We start from the raw sequence: 12862 nt of genomic DNA, 5'->3' as shown, positions 1-12862 counted from the left end.
ATTCATCTGAAGCCATAGTCTCATTTTCAGGAGTTCAATACATTCATTCTTATTTATCAGTATTTTGCAAGCACTCTAAATCTTTGGGTTGCCATCCAGCAGTCCTCTTTTTAAAAATCTTTCCTGCAGGTCTCTATTAAGCATTACAACACAAAGTAATAGAGATGTATTCTGTATAGTGCCATTATTACAAATTGTGTCCCCAAATACTTTTATAGAATTAAATAATACAAGAGAATGGACAATTTGGTATGAATTGAAAAAAAATAGTGTATTAAAAGACAGTGTTTGATTGAATGAGAGCATTCAGTCAATAGACTAAAACCAGATAAAGAGAAATTAAGAGGGAAGGGTGTTTTTTAGGATGCAGATCCATTGGCAGACTATTACAAATGAGAGGATATTTGCACCAGCTGTAGTGAGATTATGAGAAGGGACATGGAAACAGAGCTGGTCAGGAATTTTTCAGTGAAACATCTTTTCTCCTGAAAATGCCAATTTGTGGAAACCAAAACTTTTCGTGGCATTTATCAGTTTTGACTAAACTTCTGTCTGGAAGGTCCAGGGTGGAATTTCTGGTCAAAACAGAGACCCACTCCAGAATAGTCTGAGTCAGAGTAGGGACTTCACCCTGACCCTCCCCATCCAGGTGAGTGGCCTAACCACCAGGAAATTGACCATTCTTGGGCGGATCTCCCTTTTTTAAAAAAAAAAATATATATTTATTTCTTTCTGAACATTTTTGAAAGGTATCAGGTTTTTTATCACATCAGAATGGAAACAGATTTCAAAACTTCAATTTATTTATTTTTTAACGGAATGGAATTCTTGATTTCTGGTCAGCCTTATATAGAAGAAGTTTGTGTAAGATTACTGGAAGAAGTGGGGAGTTTTAAAAAAGAAGAGGCTGGATCATTCTACCTCTTTTTGGTGAGTCGAATCCTGCTCTCAGTTACACAGATGTAAATCTGAAAAATTCAGTTGAAGTCATGGGCATTAGTCTAGTTTTACACTTGTAAATCTGTCTTTTAAGTGACTCACCTGGTCAAATGGAAAGCTACTTTTTAGTAGATGAATATCTTATTGTAGGGACTATTTGCATGTCACATTTCTATGTTTAGTGTCTTAGTTCATAATAAATGAATCAGTGGCAACAGCTCTGACCATGAACAGCTGAATTGTGCTATTTTGTATAGCAGACTCAAGTGGCTGATTCATAGAGAATGAGACAATGGTCTTGCAAAGGGTAATTATCACACAGAGTAAGATCCTGCCATGATACCAGAGTTTCATCACACACAAAAAAAGAGAAAATACAGGTTAGTTCCACTTGTGTAAGTGACAGCTGATGTTAATCAATGTAGTTCCATTGCCAGGGGCTTGGCCCTAGAAGTTTTGCTTAATCAATGTTCTAATGTTAAAAATTACTTCCCCAAACAGCTTTACATTAAAATGGAAAATTGTTTTGAGTCTGAATTGTCTAAAACATGGAACTTCATGGGAATTAATAAAAAACATTCAGGGACAGTTAGCTGAACAGAAAATCATTGATACCATAGTGATGAGTATGGCATAAAAACAGTGATAGATATGTAGATAGAAAATGAAATACTGTTGTGGATTGAGTTAAACCTTCATGTTGGTTGATGGTTACATCTCATCCATATAATTCAGGATAATGTAAAGAAGAGACTGGAAAAATATAGCCATAGTACCCAAAACACAGGCCTATGTGTTTTGCCAAAACAAAAGCACATCCAAAACCACACAGGAATATGTGGGCAGGGGCTTGGCTGGGGGTTATTTGGGTATGGGGGTGTGTGAAAAGCAGAGAGTCAACTTTGAGGACCACAGCAGAATCCAAAAAGCCAAGCAATCAAAGAAACGAAAACCAATGAGGCATAGCCTGGAGATATGGTGTGTGACCCTGGGAGAAGCCCAGAAAGACTATGGGTTGGGGTGCAGACTGCAAATGTCTGGGACCTGTGAGAAAGGACAGTCTCCCCTTGTTTGATTCCAGAGTTTGAAACTGGACTCTGTATATCCTTTGTAAATAAACAAAATTGCAACAAAGAAACACCTGACTCTCAGCAATTTCTGCTCCTAACTGGAAGAACTTCAACATCCCAAATTTGGCTAACCACTCAGATCAAAGGGGGTAAAAGTATTCCAACACATGCTACCAATAAGCCACCAAATTAAACAATATCCCTTTAAAAAGCATTCATTTGTCAATTTGATAACTATTGCAAGCCTCCAAAGGTTTGGTGACTCCATTCAGGTAAGCACCCAACTTTCCCAAATTGTTATAAACTCTTGATTCTCCAAAACTGTCTATAATTTTTGCTAGACAAAGCATTTCATGAAGTTTCATGCACAACCTGCTTCTTGTTGGGAAAGGAATATTGTGAGAACAGCTTTTTTGTGTGATTTCATCAGATTCATTTTTAGTCTCAGGAGTGCAAGAAGAAAACAGAAATAAACAAAATTTGGGTTTAGGGGAAAGCAAGAGGGAGAAGTTGCTTAAATACATGTTGAGCTCTGAAAAAGGCTAGGATTTAGTTCCAGTCTGGAACCATCTGTCATATCTTTTTCATCTTGATAAACAAAAGTTAAATCCCCATCCACCCACTCTCACACAATGAATGTAATCAATCAGGTCCAAGATCCACTGACACCAGCCAAATGCTTGCTGATATCTCCTGGATAAAAAAGCTTTTTAAGAAAACCTAAAATGGGATATGTATACCCATTATCCTTTCTATCTAAGATTCATTCTCTTCTCCTGAAGCAGGACATGCAAAATAGTATAATACAATATTAACACTTCTGAAAAAGCTAAGAGTTGGTGACTTGAAGGCATTCACCATTGCACAATTGTATCTACCCAGGCAATTTAAATAGTCAGACGGATGCCCAGTTTTTGAGGTGATTAAATTTACAAAGGTGAAGACAAAATAGATTATTTATTCAAGGAGTTTTATTTTTATTATTAAAAATGAATTAAACTATTTTGTTGGCTATTATTTGCTGTTAATCGGAGAAAGTATTTCTAGGTTTTTTTATCTTTTGCCTTGCAGGAGAATTAGTACCTGTGAATTTCTGATTTTAAAAAGTCGATGTGGTATTGACGTGCTGGGTATTAGGGGTAGATGTGATTGTGATATTAAAACCCTGCAGGAAATATGAAATCTATGAGAAATAAATCAATAGTGGTTGTCCAAAGAAAAACAATTTTCTATTAGTCTGGGAGTGATCCTGCTGCCACTGAAATCAATGATAAAGCTTAGTCCATTTGGCACTTGGTCATTCTTTATGATAATAGCTCCAGGATGTATGAGCCCCATAGAAGACTCATTAACATTCAAAACACTTATTTTTTGACCGATGTTGCCTAAGCCACAGTATTTGCAACATTCCCCTAGATCTAGTCACACTCTTCATTTATAAATGATATTTACAAGGAATGTCACCTCTTATTTATTTATTTAATTTATTTATTTATTATCTAGTGACTAGTTTGCAGAATAATTTGACTTTCTTTGACTATATTTATTATAATCCACCATTTTGCTTGTGAAAATACTTTTCACCTCCTATGGGTTGTATGTGAGCTGTTTGCTTCCATGGATTCCCTGTTTATTATTCATGCTATTTGATCTCCTCATTTATGCAATATGGTTTTGGCTCCCTGTCTGGGTGTCTGAAACTTTGTAAATAGGTGAATACTGACTAACACAGTTGTGGGATGAATACTAAGGAGGAACTTATACACTGTCAGAGTGCTTGTGACTAGTGAGTTAGATGGTGACTCAAGGTTATGTGCCTCCACTGGAGCACAAGAAGGCGGAAGAATTTCTCTCACAAGTGTTGCCTGGACCTTGGGTTCAATGTAGAGAGGTAAGCAAGGCTCCATACCTGCTTGATTTCTCCCCAGAGCAGGTAATGAATGAGACTTGCTGACCAGTGCAGCTGAGCCAGTTCAGAAGGGTAGTAATTGTAGCAATAAAGTAATCAAAGAGGAAGAATTGTGACTTAGATATGTGTCTAGGAAACGCAGTTCCTCCCAGGGCTACTGGTCAGGTAGCTTACCCACCACCACTTCCCTAGTGCTGTGCCTAAAGTCACAATGTAGCCCTTGTTTATGATATGATCCCAGGATCAGAGTGAATTGAATTCAGCACTTGTATTCAAGAAAATATGTATTAAAGCCCTTTTCTCATTATTTGACCAGCTCTGTATTCCATTACAGCAATGACCCTTGTGTGTACGTGTCTTTCTGGCATTATAAAGAGCTCTAGAGGCATGAGCAATTCCCAAAACAACTCTTCTGTGATTCACACCATTTGATATCACCCAAATTGTTCCTGAAAGCTCTTTGGAACTTCTAAAAGACACAGGGATGGAAACTCTCTGAAAAAGAGAAGAACCCTCATGTAGTAGTGTCCTTTGTCTTATGGGAAACATACACAATGTGGAAGCATTGGTCTAAGGACTAGAGAAAAGGACCTCATATTAGGTATTCTGGTTTGCAATGTGAGCTCAGCCACTGACTTTGGGCCAGTCACTTAGGGCTTGACTTTCGGAGTTTCTGACCACAGGTCACATTAACTTCAGCTCACAACTTCTAAAAATCAGTTCCTTGACCTCTCTGTGCCATAGTTTGCTCATATGAAAAATGGATTAAATACTTACTGAACTGAGTTGTTGCAAGCCTTATGATCAATGGTTGAAAAGCACTTTGAGATCATTGCACAAAAAGGAACATTTACAATGAAATTATTACCAAAACTGTAGGCTGAGATTTTCAAAGCAACCTAGATGGGTTTGGGCATTCCCATCAATTTCCAGTGGGAACTGGCCATCCACATCCTTATAGATCTTTTGAAAAATCTTAGCTGAAATGTAGAAATGGGTCTGAACTATATCAGGTCTGAACCACCTGGTCTTTAGGGAAGTTTGGATCTGGAACTAGTTCCAAATCTGAAAATTATGGCATAGTCTGTCCTCTATAATGGGTCCAAACAGGACCAGAGAATCTGAACACTGTCCACCAGTTGCATCCAGCCCCCACAAATTTGGAGAAATTCAGGTTAGAATCTAATTCTGTTTCTTGCTCACTTCCACTGGAAGAGGAACTTATACACTGCAAAAGACTAACACTACTGAGACTTTCACATTGCTTTACTGGAATTGTTATATCTGACTTCACTATAAGTGGGCCCCTGAAGAACACCTGATCAGCAGGAACAGAAACCACCCTGAAGCTAAGATGATCAGCTGGTTACATTGTCATTGCAGAACAAAGAAAGAGAAACCTTGTTTAGGCTTTACACTAATCTCGGTGGGTTCCTCTGTAAGTGGGGGTGGGGAAGGTGACTCTGACGGAACATTTCATTATTATGCAAAGACAGTTTTCAACATGTCAGTGAAAATGGTATCTGGAGAGTTTATTTTCAATATAGAGCAACTTGTCTGTACATCCAACTTCCTGTTTTGGTTTGATTATTCCCTTGAATCTGTATATATCAATATTGCAGATTTCACTGTTTGAGTGCTAGAATATATATTAGATGTATTGGCCTTAGCTTTGGGCTCATGTTTTCTATAAATAGAGTAAAGCCTTGGGCAAAAGTTTTGTTTGTGGGATTCAGTTTATGACTTGAAGGAATAGGCCTCCCCTTTCCCTTTATAAATAGCTCCTTTCAAAAGAACAGAAGCTTATTCTTACCAAGAAATTTTAAAGTCTCTCTGTTGGAGTTAGATGTTGACAATTGAATGCTCTCAGGAAACAACTTAAAACATACTAGTGCTGACATGCAAAATGTATTGAACACCAGAGAAAAACTAAATAGTAATCTGGGGCTGGGGTGGAAATGTTCTAGCATTAAAAATGTATTATGTCTTTTTATTACCAAACTACCCACTTGTAATTCAGGTTCATCTAAGTGTGTGGTGTCTGCCTATTCTTACCTGTCAGTGTAGGGTATTTAGAGTCAGAGGATACCAAATGTTTTTATTAGTTCATAAACCATTTTAAAAATGAATTTAAGGACAGATCATCCAATCTCCTCTGATCCATGTCGGGTAGGGTTCCACACAAAATGTTCTTTAATATTCTCTGGGCCAAACTGGAATAATTTTGCCCTTGGGGAGCCTGTTCCCCAGTCAAACTGACGTTAGTGTTAAGAACTTTTGCCTGATGTATTGTATGTCGTCCCTGGTTAATTTTCATCCCTCTACATCAAAATCATCCTAAATAATCCCCCCTCTCCTTAATGTTCCTATGTTCTGATATTTGGAAACTTATCTCATCATGACTCACTATCAGGCACTTAGATACTATGCCGATCAGTGATTCAGAAATACCTAACTCTGAGCCAAGTTATCTGTAGTTCTAACCAAACCCCATTTAAGCTATTAACCGCTGCTCATGCCCTCCTCAGCAATCCCTCCCAATTTGCTGATACCTTTCTTGAACTAGGGTGACTGACTGAAACTATATGTAGTTTCAGAACTATGGTGGACCAACCTTACGCAGAGAGTAACTGTTACCCTTTGATCTATGCCTCTACATTTTAAGCCCAGCATGGCACTAGCTTCCCTCTTAGACCCTACAGTGTAATATGGTTAATCTAGTTCACTCCTTTCTTTTGCACTTAACTTTTTGTTCTCAAAATTACTGCTCACCAGACATTACAAATTTTTCCCCCAAGTGTATGAACTTGAGTTTTCCAGGTTGAATTTAATTTTGTTAATTCCTCACTGCTTCTATATTCATTTGAATCTTCTCTTTCCTCCTGGGATTTTTGTCACCTTCCAGCTTAGTGTCTGTCTGCAAAAGCAAGTAATCTGCTTTATTTTGCTCCCTCTGTCCCATCTCTGGAGGAAATAAGAAACGAAACAGACCACACGAGTCCCTCCTTGCAGGACTATAGCAAACATGCTGCCCAAATCACATACAGTAGTGGAGTGGGAACTTGTACTAAACAACCTAAAATCTTTTCCATTTCAAATTTCAATGATTTAGTGTTCTTTACAAGAACTCCGTGCTCCTTTTGATAAGGAGAGGGAGAATATGTAAGTACAATTTTTTTATCATGAATTACTTCATGTTTAAGCACCAAAAATAGTTTCCAGTGATTTCTTTAAAAAATAAAAGTTCATGCTGACATAAGTATTTATTTTTGCATAGGTGGTATTATTTTACCTTAGAAAGTACTTGTTTATATAAAGCATTTATTTTCCTGGAATTTGTAGCAATCTGCACTGGCCCTAAGTACTCTTCCAGTCTGTGCTGTTCTAAACTGACATTCTCTTTTGTCCTCAGGATGAGTACCATTTTCTCAACAGGAAACATACTAGTGCTTGGGGAATGTCAAAAACACTTAATGAGAAATTGGTTCTTTAAGAAGGGACATCATACTTCCAAGTATGATTGAAAGCCCCTTTATCAATCCCTGATAAACTTTATTTCCTTGCCATTCTCACAGTTTTGTGTTTGTCACACACCACTTGAAACAACCATATTCTTCAAACAGATTACTTTAAGCTATTGTCCAGCAGTTTACATTGTCCAAACTTGTAATACTCCATGGAGATTTATAGCTATAGATATATATATAAAATTAGGCTTCTTTCTATAATGAGATAACCAAAACTTAGCAAGAGCCACAGAAGAAAAGTGTACTTAATGAGAAGAGGGACCAGACTTTAGAGGATTACACCTTACTGTTGAAGCAGCAAAGGGCCTGATCCAGCTGCCCTTGAGATCTATGGGAATTTTTCCCTTGTCTTAAAAGGAAGCTGGTTCAAGTGGTACATGTGCATACAGGTGCAAAAACAGGGATGGTGAGCTGTGGAAAAAACCATTTGCATGCACTCATCAGAGACTGGGCTGCACAAATGCAAGTACACAAGTGCACATGCACTTCTGTGGCATGAATGTGTGCTCTTTTAAAAAATAAAAACCCCTAAATCCAAATTTTCCAAAGTAATCATTCATTTTTGCTTCCTCAGTGGTTAGGTGCTGAAACTGAGGAATGTGGACCTGTATTTTCAAGGTCCTTGGCACACAGAGAAACTATTACCTTAAGTTGTAGCAGTTGGGTATTCAGCACTTCTGCAAATTAGGCCTGTTGTGTCTCAAGATGAGCATTCAGAACTGGAAGTATCCCAAATCAATGTTTTAACTTTAGTGTCTCTGTACCTGAATGTACCCACATTTATAATAATACCTCACTCATAGGGATCTTACAAAGCTTAATTCACATTTGCAAAATGCATTGAGTTTCCTGAAGGAAGCATTCAAGCAGTGTTATATCATTTGTATTTCAAGAAATAAATAGATTGGTTCTCAAATCTCAATAGTTCTTTCATTAAAGGGCCTTTTTCTTTCTCCAGGAAGTCTTGGAGATAGGCAGCTATTTTACAGTGTAAATAAAGCTAGCAGCTGGGTCACTGACAAAATTACTAAGGAACAGTGGTGTGTTGTACATCAAAGAAGAATAATGTGACCAATATACCTACAGAAGAGCTTCTTCTTGATGCATATGTGTCATGTTTATTATTGTAAATTTTATCAGGAGCCCTGCCATTTGACATGTTCTGTAGATTACTCCATAATATGAATTATCAGCGATTCCAAACTGCCTGCAAGGATTGTGGATAAGTCTTTACTGATCCTGTGATTCAGGGCCACAGATATTGACTGGATACGTCTGCACTTGATAATTTTGGTTTTGGACTGTCTGAAAGACCACAAAGACAACAAGAATGTTGTGGAATATGCATGAGAGCCTTGCCTTGTGAAGTGTCTTGATTAACATGCATTTAAAATGCAGGCCAACAAAACTAAAGAACTTCACCAGATCCAGAAAGGATCCAGTTACTGAGACTGCATTTGGGACCCAAGTGCCAGCAAATCCCCAAAATGTAGCTAAAGATAAGAATACAATATTGGACCACAGCCTTTACAGGGCTATAAGGTTCTCAATTACAGCTACTTCAGAGCTTCAGGCAAACAAAATGTCAAGGGATAGGCACCTTCTCCATAAAACTGCAATGGTATTATTGGCTGTGTGGATCAGATGTTTGACTGGTGGTTGAGACTCACTCTAATTATAGCGTATTTGTTCCTGCATAAGTTTACTCCTCATAATATTGTTCCTTCCCATATTTATTTCAGTGGCATACTCTTCTTGAGTGAGTGTGTGTGTGCGTGTGCTAAATACATTTGCATATCTATGTGATCTCAAAGCATTTGCAAACATAATTAATTAAGCCCCATAAATCTCCATGAGGTTGGTTAAAATTATATCTGTTTTCCAAGTGGTTAAACGTAAGACACATATTTATTGACGGACTGGTCCAAGGTCATTCAATGAGCATGTGGCATGGCTGGATACAGAATTCAGGAGAATTGATTCCCAGCCCACTTCTCTAGCTACTAGACAAAATGAATTGACCTCACGTAAGAATTAGAGATACTGTGAATACATATTTTAGGCTCCCCACAGAACATCTAAGGGGCCATCAGCATTTTAGTTTGGTAGTACAACTCCAGATCATATTTTAAATAATAAAAGAAACAAAGGTCATCCTGATAAATTCCTGTTCTGTCCTGCCACGTGCATTTTTAACCACCTATTTTCATAAAGTAAAAAAGGGCATAAACAATGTCATTCAAAATAATTGGTATGTTAATCTCCTACTCCTAAACTTCCATTTAATTACTTTAAGGGTGCCTGCATTTGGATCTGATACACTTATTTACAAGGGATGATTGCTTAGTCATTTGCCATATTAATATTGACAGATGTCCCAGAAAGATAATGAGTAAAAGCATATCAGCAGTTTGCAGTAATTTAATGTTAGCATATAATGCAACTTAATACAGCTTGACATTTACACATAGCTACTCTAGTGAACAGAGGAACAGCATGAGAGACGTTTCCAGAGTTACTTTTATAAAATAAATGAAAAATGAAGTGGGTTTGGTTTTTTAAAAATTATTTATTTCCAGGTGAAAATAAACTGACTTTCCAAAATTCCAAACTTAATGCCATTTAAACTGATGTAAATTACAAAAATTATGATAAATCCTGGATTTTCAGGTGTATTTGTAGCATGTATTGTTCCAGATGGTATGGAAAAGCTTGGGAACCCACAAGCTGAATTAAATATAAAATACTATAGGGGCAGAGGGTTTTTTAAATAAAATAGGGGTGTTTTTGTTCCACAGAACTGTAGGAGAGAGAAGTGGAAAAGACCTATGAGATCATCCATTCAACCTTCTCAGGACAATGCAGTTTCCTACAGAATACATTATTCTAGTGCTTCCTCCAATGTAACTTTAGAAGTTTCAAGTGATTTGGCTTCCAATACGTTCCTTAAGCAGCTATTTCACATGAGTGGGATGTTTTGGATATTCAGCTTATATTTGGGTGCAATGTTAGAGGAGACAATGGAAAAATATTATTTTGTTATTGCATGCTGGCTTTTGAACCATTTTGTAATTGAATATGATGCTCATGAACTCAAGGGACTAAAACACTTCCATAGGCTAGGGAGGTTCTATGTAAGATTCCCCTGTGCAGCTCTAACTTGATGCATCTCACTTCTCCAAACCTGCTGTCTCCATGGTACTGAATGCCTACATGTATGTCCCACCTATTAAAGACAATAATGATTCCTATAAAAATGATCTATTGATCTGACAATGTGCAGAGCTGGTGACATTTTGTGATTTGTTTTTGAAATGTTAACAATTGTCCTTTAGGGCCTAAGCAGGACCTCATTAAACTCTGTATTTCTGACCTATGTAAAAAAATGTCATCCCTGATCTCTAGAAGGAAAAAAAAAAACTAATTTATTTTACTAGTGCACTATTTGCCATTTTTTTTTACTGCTACCACCAACATATCAGACTTTACTGGTACCTGTCAGCTGGGTACTACATATGGATTTGGATCATCAGAATAAAATTATAGTTTCCTATAGTATTTCTAATACTTCATATATTACAAAACACTTTACAGATTAAGGGCCCACCTGTTCCTCTAAAGTCAATGATACTTACGTTTACTGAAATCGGAATAGGATCAGAACCTGTGTAACAGTTAAGCAACATGAGCAGCCATTAAACTCTGTCCCCTCCAGAATCTCTGCCCTAATTTCCTGCTACTCTCTTCCTTGTCCTCCTTTCTTCTGATAAACCAACTTCACCTCTTCCTTTGTCTCTTTTCACTCTTGTGCTTGTGTCTTCTTCCTTGATGTTTCGTACACCTCCATGCCACCTCTCCTGTCATTAAACAGTGATACATGAGATCTCTAATTTCTGCTCAGACAGACCCTCAACATGGGCAGAAGACATTCTATTATAATTGTCTCTTCTCACCTAGTTATAGTCGCACAAAAATGTTTGAAGATTCAGTTTTGATGTTTTTCATGTATTTTCTCGGATTTCCATAAGTCTATAAAATGGGGCTGGAACATCAAAAGAATACAATTCTTGACAATTTCGGGTGCTTTCTGTTTCTGGTCTGCCTTCCTTACAATGTTTTGGCAAGTTCTGCTTCTGGTCCTCTCCAGAATGGCAATGGTTTATAATCATGTTTCAGGGCTGGTGATGTTTGTTTGCTTGCTTTATCTTGCTTTTTAAATGAAAGAATCAGCACACCTGGATGATAGAAAACAGTCTGGTTTTATGTGCTGTGTTTCTGCAGCTACAACTACTAACTGCAGCAGTGACTAAGGAGGAGGCATAAGTCACTTCTTGTGATTCTCGTAAGGTAAATCTGTACCGTACAAACTATTATATTGAAATATATATCAAACTGTGTGTGAATAGTGCTGGCGTAAATACAGTAAAGGGAATGCCTGTAGAGAAAATGGTAGGTGAAAGAGAGCATGGTCTACTTGGGATTGGATCAAATTATATGTTGTGAATAAATTATTCAGCTAATGTAGCCCTTTCTTCTGTTCTCAAATAGTTCACAGTGATGGAATGAAGCTCTGGCAGAATGAGTACACAGCAGTGTGTACTGTGGGGCATTCCAGCACCCTGTGGACATTGACTGCTCAATTATTTGCCAGTCGACAAAGTAAAACCTATAAAATAAATACAAACTTTTGCCATATCCCAGTCAGTATGTAAAAACCCTGAAGGCAGTAATCAGGATAAGGGGAGAATGCATGACTTCTTTGGCCAAGTGATGTATGTATGTGCCTAGTGGAAGCAGCTTAGTCCTCAGAGTTTGGGGTAGTGGGGAGAGTTGCTGAATTGGACCAACAGAAAGCAATGGAATTCCTTATAGAGGCAACATGAAGGGATATTGTACAGCAATGGTTTTCAACCTTTTTTCATTTCCAGACCACTAAAAAATTTTAAATGGAGGTGTAGACCCTTAAATGGAGGTGTGGACAAAGTCTGCAGACTCCTTGGGGTCTGCAGACCACAGGTTGAAAACCACTGTTGTAGAGCAAAACAACTGCACGACAGATAGTCTTGATATCAGAGGACAAGAGGTCCTGGAGGTCAGTCCAGGAGATTGGGAAATGTCTGTGAGATGCAGACATGCTTTAGTATTATAGGTTTAGATCAATAGAAATATCATTAGCTGGGTATGTGGTGACATATTCTTCATCTTGCCTGCCAGATACAGAAAGACATCAGGACAAGTTATCTAGTGCTAGTGCTTAGCAGGGAAGACCCCACAGTCATGGCACATATTGGTAAAAATGGTATGCAAGGAGGCAAAGGGGAGAGGTCTTGGGAGCTAAGTTTAGATTGCTAGGGAAAAGTCCATGATATTTCTTTCTGAAATTCGATACTGCTTCTGGCACCAGAAACAATGGAGGC

This window comes from Lepidochelys kempii, chromosome 6, assembly GCF_965140285.1.
Source record: "Lepidochelys kempii isolate rLepKem1 chromosome 6, rLepKem1.hap1, whole genome shotgun sequence".
NCBI lineage: Eukaryota > Metazoa > Chordata > Testudines > Cheloniidae > Lepidochelys > Lepidochelys kempii.
This window is presented reverse-complemented; position numbering follows the sequence as displayed.